A 7,674-nucleotide genomic window follows, 5' to 3' on the forward strand; every position below is an offset into this window, starting at 1 on the left:
TTAAACCCTTCTCAAGTAATAGAAAAATCAAAGTTGTCCTCGACGGTCGTACATCTAAACAATATGACATAAATGCGGGAGTACCTCAGGGGTCTATCCTTGGACCTCTATTATTCTTGATATTCATAAATGATCTCCCTGATAAAATTGTTTCGGAGATGGGTATATTTGCCGATGACACCACTCTCTATAACAGATATGAAGGGAAAACAAATGAACACATATCCAAGGAAATGGCAGAAACACTAGAGGATGACCTCTAATCTGTAGTGGAATGGGGACAAAAATGGTTGGTCACATTCAATGCTGCTAAAACTAAGCTTGTTTCCTTCAATAACTACAAGAACCCTTCTCTACCACCAATAGCAACACATTGCCTGAAAGTACTTCTTTTAAACTCCTCGGCCTAACGTTTACAGGGAATATGAACTGGAATAGATACATTGAGAGCATTGCCAAGGCTGCTGCAAGGAAGGTTGGCTCCCTCTACCGTGCTAGAAAACTACTTACGCCTGACAGTAACCTATACCTCTATAAGACCACCATTCGCCCATGTATGGAGTACTGTTGTCACATCTGGGCTGGTGCATCTGCTGCTTGTCTCTCGCTCCTGGACAGGGTTCAAAAGAGAGTCGCCAACCTGATAGGTCCTGAACTGTCATCTAGGCTTCAGCCTCTGTCCCATCGACGAGATGTTGCATCCCTCTGCCTGTTCTACAAATACTTTAATGGTGAATGCTCTGACGAACTGCAAATACTTGTACCTCCCCGATGTAACTTCCCCCGACAAGCTACTAAGTTTCATCTCTTTACAGTAGAAATCCCTAGGTGCAAGAAAGCCTTCTACTCCAATAGTTTCTTCCCCAGAAATGCGGGTCTTTGGAACTCCCTTCCGGGATTCTGCTTTCCCAACTGCACTGATATGCAGAAGTTCAAGTGTAATGTCAACAAACATCTTTCTACTCATCTCCCTTCATAATGACTCCGCTAATTAAGTCCCTAATAGTAGCCCCCTGCTTCAAAGTGGCACTGTGCCTTGTTTGGGGTGAAAATTGAATTAAAAAAAAAAAAAAAAAATTTCGTAATATTACGTTGTGATTTGACTTTCAAGCGCACTTCATGCGTAATTTATATATATATATATTTATATATATATATATATATATATATATATATATATATATATACATATATATATATATATAGAGAGAGAGAGAGAGACAGAGAGATGCATAGATTGTATATGTATATGCATCAATTTTGTGTATATACATATATATATTATATATATATATATGTGTGTGTGTGTGTGTGTGTGTGTGTGTGTGTGTGTATACTAGGCCTTTTTTCTATTTATTTGAAAATAAAATACAACTTTGTCATATATTGTCGTGGAATTGCATCTGTCTGTAAAAGATCTAGCTAATATATGTATATAATATTCTTTCAAACATTTATTTTTATTAATTCACTGTTAGTTTTTTTTTCGATTTTCTTATGGGATGATCATCTTTAGTTAATTATTACGGATAATTATATTCAGGCAGATATTCTACATGATTTATATTTGCGTCCTATTTGCGTAAAAAGTTTATAGTAAACACAAAACTCTTTCTATATATATTTATGAATGTGTATATATTTCTGTTTAAAACATTTTGTCCTACAAAACTCTTTTGTCAGTTTTTGGTCTACAGACATGTAATTCCATATATATTCTATTCGAACCCATGCGAAACTGTATATTTGAGTTTTAGCCGGGGAAAATCGGTACAAACGTGTGAAAATTAAAAAAATGGAATTTGCCAGGTGAAAGTCGAACGACGGCATTACAAATATGCATGCGTAACGTAATAGTTATTAGTTCATGGTTTAATTCTTAGCCTTGCACCAAACATGTCTTCATAGGTCAGGCATTAACGTCAAAGAAAAAATAAATCGTAAGGTAAACGTTTTTGTTTCGAATCTCGGCGGTAGCGCACAAGTCATTTTTTTTTTTAAATTTTAAAAATCATTACTATATATTGGGTCCAATATAATATAATAATAAATATGAAATCTGCATTAATAAAAATACCATATTTAAGTATTTTACGTCAAGGCAATGCTGGGTAGCTTGCTAATATATATCTATCATATAAAGCTGAACGTCTGTGTGTGTGTCTGGTCACCAATAGGCTCCTATATGGTTGACTATTATAGAAAACTGATCACATATAATGATAGAAGATGTATCGAGGCACATGAATAAGTATGTTTGATCTGGCATAATGATGATTCATTAAAATTGTGGGGTCTGCGTACGCGGCTGGTCCACAAAGAATGGAAATAAAAAATTAAAAAATTAAAAAAAAACGCTTACAAGTATGTTTTAACTTAAATAAGGATGGTATAATAAAATTGTGGAGTCTGGGGGAGTGAAGGGGAAATGGGGACCAACTCCCCGGGGAGTAGGAAAGCGGGATAGTGAAAATTGGTATGAAGGGTTGCCCCTACATTGACCAAGGTCTTATATGTGGGGTTGATATTTATTTGCTCCCCCACCGAGCAAATTAGGCACAAGGCCGATTTTTAATGTGAAGAGTGAAGGGGAAATGGGAACCAACTCCTCAGGGAGTAGGGGAACTGGATAGTGACAATTGGTATGAAGGGTTGGCCCTATATTGACCAAGGTCTTATATGTGGGGTTGCCCTCACATATGGTCTTTGCTTGCAGTATCTGCCGGAACAGATACTATACTTTCATCTTGGCCAGAAGGCCAAGAAAAGGGTATTTATTTGCTCCCACACCGAGCAAATTAGGCACAAGGCCGATTTTTAATGTGAGAAGTGAAGGGGAAATGGGGACCAGCTCCTCGGGGAGTAGGGGAGCTGGATAGTGACAATTGGTATGAAGGGTTGCCCCTACATTGGCTAAGGTCTTATATGTGGGGTTACCCCCACATATACGGTCTTTGCTTGCAGTATCTGCCGGAACAGATGCTACACTTTGCTCTTGGCCAAAAGGCCAAGAAAAACTTAAGAAGCTAAGAACACAATGTATTAACAATAGACATTTGATCTTAACCAAAAAGGCCTAGCACAAAAGTGTTACGGACAGACGGACAGACCGACCGACGGAGTTACTTATAGAGTCACTTCCACGGGACTAAAAATGCAGTTTTTTAAAATGCATAACAGTAAAGATCTTTGCTACGTTTTCTGATTATCTATACCTATCTTGAAAGTATATTTCAACTATTTCAATCTGAAAAAAAAAACTTAGTCCGGAGCAAATTTAAACTATCATTAACTACGCATTTCATCCCGTTAGCCCACGCCATCGCGTACCGCAGTCTAATTCCGTTTTATTGCAATCGCATGTAATGAGGAGCATTCTGATTAGACTAGAAATAGTTATTACCATAAAAAATAATACCAAAAATGTAACTCCACTCGACTGCAATTCCAATGGTCCCAGGTTCGAATCCTTGCATAGTAAACCACGCTGATCAGCCATAGTGATTTTTATGTTTTTACTAGTTATTTTTGTGTAAAGAAATGAGCAAAATAATAATTTATAATTTTGTTTGTCAAATGAACTACTTTGGAACGAGAATAAAAAATAAGATATGTTTTTTCCAATTTAAAATTTTATCTTGAAAATCATAAAAAAAAAAACTCTGTGTATGTTTATTTTTTTTTTTAAACCTTTATTCATAACAATACAAAAAACATTGCTCTTTAAACGAGCTTATGAATGCCTCGCTTGCAAATTTTTTAGATCTTAATCTTATATATGAACGGCTATATGTCTGTCTGTCTGTCGGACTGTCTCCATATTTTCAAACTCTATCTCCACGGAAACTAAAAGTTGCAGAGCAGCGCTAGGGGTTTCAAATGATTGGATATTTTTACTGACCTTTTTTATGGGGTTTTAACCGGTTAAATTTTTTTTTTAAGAAGTCAAAAATGGGTCAAAATTAAAAAAAATCGTTTAACATTTTGTACATTAATCTTAGTTTATTTTAAATTTTTATTGCTTCATATGCGTGTCACGTTGGTGCAATGGTAACGTAACCAGTTTTAAATACTACAGATTCGGTTTCGATTCTAGCTGTTGACACCTAAATACATTACTTTTTACTTTTGAAATCGCGACTCTATAACGATATCTACGAATCTCCACAAATTAAAATATCATATTTAAGCGTATTTTACCCTCGGGCAAACGCTAGTGGAAAACATGAATCTAACTCATGTCGAATCTCCTCTTGATTCTTAAGCAATGTTAACCTTAATACGGAAAATATGTACAAAATTAATCATATCTCCTCATAATAATATATATGTATAAATGGTATATATATTTTTGTTTTGCATAAGCATTAATATGTCGCTCTTACTTCTTGCTTTGATCTAAAGTACTTTTATTTTCCTATAATCGCTGCTACCTATATGCTAGGTTCCCTTTATTGTCCTTTCCTTACTGTTGACGACTTCCTATTGATAAGTGTGAGGATATGGGAAACTTTTAATCAAGGGCAATAAATAACAGCCAAGCTAAAAGAATCACTTAACACCTCCCTACTAATGGCGGCTTAAACACGGGGAACAGCATCCCTTTCCTCCCACCACACCTCCGAAAAATAAACACACACACACACACACACACACACGCATATATATATATATATATATATATATATATATATATATATATATATATATATATATATCAGACCCTTTAAGAACTCGGTTCTTATTGTTGAGCACTCTAAGTAATGTAATTAAGCTCACATGGACAGATCATGGTGTTAAAATCAGACAATCTCTCAGGGTTGTTTTGACATTTACACTTTATATAAATGTTAATTTCACCTGTATTTCTCGTGGTTACCATTGGCCTTGCGGTTTGTTCTTTGCTAATACTCACAGATGGCTTCGTGGCTGGGTTCGAATCTTCCAATCAGCCGTAATCGTAATTCTTTGCACTAATGATTCACGAAAGGATGAAACAATTATAGTATTAATATATATATATATATATATATATATATATTAATACTATAATTGCAGTATATATATATATATATATATATATATATATATATTGAATATATATATATATATATATATATATATATATATATATATATACAGGATGTCCACAAAGTCTGACTACATTATGTAGCCAGACTTTGTGGACACCGTGTAGATTATGTAGCCAGACTTTATGGGCACCCTATATATATATATATATATATATATATATATATATATATATATATATATATATATATATATATATATATATATAAAATATATTTTAGTCATCGACATACAGATCTGTTTCGTTGTTTCACAACTCATCAGTGCCGCTAGACTAACACCTATCCCAAGCCGAGGACCGAACCTAGAACCGTCGTGATGACAGTCGGCAGTTCTACCCCCTGACTACGGAAGCGGTGGCCGAAAATTAATCTGTCCGAATGTCTATTTAAATAAACATCCGTCCGCCGCTCGCATTTTTTCATTTTATATATATATATATATATATATATATATATATAGAATTGTTTCATCCTTTCAGGAATCTATCAATGCAGGGAGTTATGATTACAGCTGGTTGAGAGATTCGAACCTGGCTACAAAACCATCTGACTCTATAAGCAAGGAACAAACCACACGGACAACGTGCCCACAAAGTCTGGCTACATAATGTAGTTAGACTTTGTGGACAACCTATATATATATATATATATATATATATATATATATATATATATATATATACTTGCAAAGATAACCGCGCGTAAGACGTTACTGTATGCAAGACTAGCAAAGACCAGATGTGGGGGCAACCCCACACGCTTGACCTTTAACCAGCTCCCATTTCCCACCTCTCGGGAGCTGGTCCCCTTTTCCCCTTCCCCCTCCCTTCACTCCTCACATTAAAAATCGGCCTTGTGCCTAATTTGCTCGGTGGGGGAGCAAATAAATACCATCTTGGCCTTTTGGTCAAGATCAAAGTGTAGTATCTGTTCCGGCAGATACTGCACTTAAGATAATTTGTACCAGTCAATGGAGGGGAAACCCTCTATACTGGGACAATTATTATTTTTGGTAACCAGAGTGACCCCTTTTAGGGGAGCTGGTTTTTACCTCACATTAAAAACGGTCTTGTGCCTAATTTGCTCAGTGGGGGAGCAAATAAATACCATCTGTTCCGGCAGATGCTGCACTTAAGATAATTTGTACCAGTCAATGGAGGGGAAACCCTCTATACTGGGACAATTATTATTTTTGGTAACCAGAGTGCCCCCTTTTTGCCTACTTTTAGGGGAGCTGGTTTTTACCTCACATTAAAAACGGCCTTGTGCCTAATTTGCTCAGTGGGGGAGCAAATAAATACCATCTTGGCCTTTTTGGTCAAGATCAAAGTGTAGTATCTGTTCCGGCAGATGCTGCACTTAAGATAATTTGTACCAGTCAATGGAGGGGAAACCCTCTATACTGGGACAATTATTATTTTTGGTAACCAGAGTGCCCCCTTTTTGCCTACTTTTAGGGGAGCTGGTTTTTACCTCACATTAAAAACGGCCTTGTGCCTAATTTGCTCAGTGGGGGAGCAAATAAATACCATCTGTTCTTCAGATGCTGCACTTCCATTTCTTGTTCTCTTTCGGTGGAGGAGAAATCCTTCACGACTGAGACAATTTTTATTTTTGTACCTTTTCTCCACGTTAAAAAACGACCCTGGTGTCTAACTCTGTCCCTTGGGGAGGCATAGTAAATAGGTACAAAGAATCACAATGGTTAACATTTGTTTAGTTTGTTGGGGAGATGAGGCAGAACATCATCACATCAGGTTTGGTCATGATCAGTCCAGTAGTATGGCTGTAGGAAGGTATATATACATTTGACCTTGGAAAATGGTGTGCTTCACCCCTAGGTAAAGGACCATCGTTATTCTAGATTTCGTTATGATCGGTCCAATGGTATGGGCTGTAAGAGAGTCGTACACAGAGAAGCACAGGCACACACACACACACACACGCACACGAACGCTACTACTTTATATATAGAGATATATACATGTAATTTATAAACCCAGTATGTCTTTCTGTTTGTCCGCCTCCATATTTTCAAACTATTCATACTATACAACTTAACCAAAGACATTAATGTCATGGATATAGGTTTGTATCGTGATGATGGACTGATGATCATTAAGGAATCCAACGGCCCTAAATGTGAAAGAACCAAAAAGATTATATTAAATGAATTCCGTAGAATTAAATTAAAAGTGGATATTATATCAGATGTTAAAACTGCAAATATTTTGGATGTGAACTTTGATTTAAGGAAAGGCATCTACCAACCATATAGGAAGGAAAACTCAAACCCAATTTATGTACACCCCCTATCAAATCACCCAAAATCTATCATTAGGCATATCCCCAAATCCATTAGTAAAAGAATCAGTGACAATTCTTCCAATCTTGAAACATTTAATAAACATAAATATTTCTATAACAGGGCCCTTAAGGATAGTGGATACAAAAACACGCAAATTGAGTTCATAGAACCAACACACCCAAACACAAATACAAATAGAAACCGTAAAAGAAAAATCCTGTGGTACAATCCCCCTTTTAATCTGAAACGTAAAACAAACCTAGGAATGAAATT

The 7,674-nt window shown here is 36.0% G+C and overlaps 1 pseudogene; it reads left to right on the plus strand.

The window, feature by feature from the left end:
- The first annotated feature begins 5,980 nt into the window (after nucleotides 1-5,980).
- Nucleotides 5,981-6,125, plus strand: LOC145266806 (U2 spliceosomal RNA; annotated as a pseudogene).
- The last annotated feature ends 1,549 nt before the right edge of the window (nucleotides 6,126-7,674 follow it).

Source organism: Euprymna scolopes, chromosome 41 (genome assembly GCF_053919585.1).
Source record: "Euprymna scolopes isolate OS-2025 chromosome 41, ASM5391958v1, whole genome shotgun sequence".
NCBI lineage: Eukaryota > Metazoa > Mollusca > Cephalopoda > Sepiida > Sepiolidae > Euprymna > Euprymna scolopes.